This window comes from Corvus brachyrhynchos, unplaced genomic scaffold (assembly GCF_000691975.1).
Source record: "Corvus brachyrhynchos isolate BGI_N302 unplaced genomic scaffold, ASM69197v1 scaffold19, whole genome shotgun sequence".
Lineage (NCBI taxonomy): Eukaryota > Metazoa > Chordata > Aves > Passeriformes > Corvidae > Corvus > Corvus brachyrhynchos.
The window spans coordinates 3,365,098-3,367,389 of NW_008246061.1; positions in this window are offsets into that span (position 1 = coordinate 3,365,098).

Genomic DNA, 2,292 nt, shown 5'->3' on the forward strand with positions numbered 1-2,292 from the left:
CAAAGTCCCCTGTTCTCCCCTGTGTTCCTCTGCTTTTCTTTAGCATCCTTCTTCCTTCTCTCACTTCTCAAGCTGAAGCTCCACACCACCAGCCTCTCCTTGCCTGCACACTCCTTCCAGCTACTATGGTGACCCCTAGGCACTACCACAGCCCAGCAGGTCAGACCCAGGCTCCCTGGGTAAGTTTCCAGCCCTTTGCACCTCTGACAGCTGTGGATGGCAATGGCTGTCCCTGCTCTGCTCCACCAGGACAGGAGCTGGGCCCCCCCACCACCGGAACCGCTCCAGGTTGGGATGCAAGAGGTCAGAGCTGGCCTGTTCTATCTGATTATATTAGCCTGCCAGGTTAATAGCAAAGTGTGCTCCAGATATAACCCAGGTGACTGGTCATCAGCAGAGCTCTCTGACCCAATCATCGCTAGGGATGTCATCTCGGGATGTGATCAAACACCAGGGTGACTCACACAGTACTCAGCTGCTTTCCGGTAGTGGTGTGTGACCCTTGCATACAGGACACTGCACGGTGCAGTCTGGCAATTTTCATGATCCCATGTTGCCACCTTCAGATCTGCCAGTTTCTGAGCTCTCAGGAAGGATGCCAAAGGCCTGCAATGCCCTCTGAACCCCAAACCATTCTGTGATTCTGTGATTTCCCATTACTGAAGGGCAGCCAGGTTCACCAGCACCCAAATCCTGACCTTTTAATGCAAAATCCACAGTGCAGAGCAGTCATCTGAACCATCCAGTCTCAGCCCTGCCCTGCTTGGCTGACTCAGATGCAAGCAGTGGACAACCAGTGTCACACCTGGTGAGAAGTTACAGGAAGAAGAGACCTTGGTTCACAGTCCAGTGCTGATGCCTCAGACCTGTCTGCCCGCCTGACAGAGCCTCTGCTGCTCCAGAGGCTGCCTCTGCAAAGGCCTGTTCTCATGCACAAGCCACAGCAAACTGCAGATGTTGACATGAACCCAATATCAAACCTTGCCCTCATCTCCCTCCAGCCTATTTACCCAAAATGAACAAAATTCACTGGAAAAGTAAACAAGCAACCTGACTCCACAGGAGCCAGGTGACAGAGCCACAAAAAATAGCAGAGACACAGGTCCCTGCATCTTCAAGGAAAGTCTGACTCAATAGCATCTGCTGCCCATTCAGAAGAAAATCAGAAGGCTATTTTTAAATCCCATTTTTCACATCCATAAAGTCAGTTCCTTTTTAGACCGTTTGAATGCCATCACTGCTCCAAATCTCCTGCTGCTGGACATGCCAGTCAGGGCAGGACAGTCTGCTCTGGCAGCCAGGATCTACAAAGAGATTTTTTGGGTCAAGCTCAGATATAATTCAGACTTTCTTAAGTGGAGACGGCAACTTTGGGAAACTCAAAGGAGCTTCTGGGAAGTGGTGACATGCTTCTCACCTCTCTGGGGATTTGTGGGTTGAAATGAGGCCTCTGGTTCAGGAATTATGTTTTATTTATTCCTTCTCTGAAATGCATGGAGAGCACATTGCTGCATGTCCTGGTTCCAGCCATGATAGGGCTAGCTTTTGCAGTAGCCAGGAGGGGCATGGCCAGGACTTGGGGTCATTCTGTACCACCTCACATCATGCACAGGGTGGGGGAAGGGGTCCCTTCTGGTGGTGTAACGTGAAGCCTGTGATCAGGGTAACATCAGATTCCACATGGTAAGTACTCATGTGAATTGCTCCCATCTTGTACACTCTGTTATTAATACTGTTTCTGTTACTGTTCTGTTTCTTATTTCATTGTCGTTTCCAGTAAATTATTCTCATCTCAGCCCATGATTTTTACCTTTTGTGCCTCCAATTCTCCTCTCCAGCCACCCGCAGGGTGGTGCATAATTTGGAGTGTTTCAGTGGGGGCACTAAATTGGGGAATACCATTCCTACACCACGACACTGTGGAAACAGACTATGAGTGTGTCTCTGCACCTGAAAGGGTTGAGGATCATCAGTGCAACCTGGATGTATTATTAAAAGGAGGAAGATGGGAACACAGAAGACACAGAGCTGACCACCAGGTGACAAGGGAGGCAGTGAAGGTGATAGGAAAGATGTGTGCTAATGTCTTTACAAACAATTCAAACGCTCAAGGTATGAGTGTTAATGTCTTTGAAATGGGTCTAAATGTCTCTATCAACTTCAAGCTGCAGGTTTGTTACAGAATCCAGAGCTGGGTTAGGGTTAGGTTTGACTCCTGAAATAGACAAATGGGTCCACACAACCCTGAGTTTCTGAACTTTGGGGGAAAATGACAGTTTCAAGGGGGAAGGC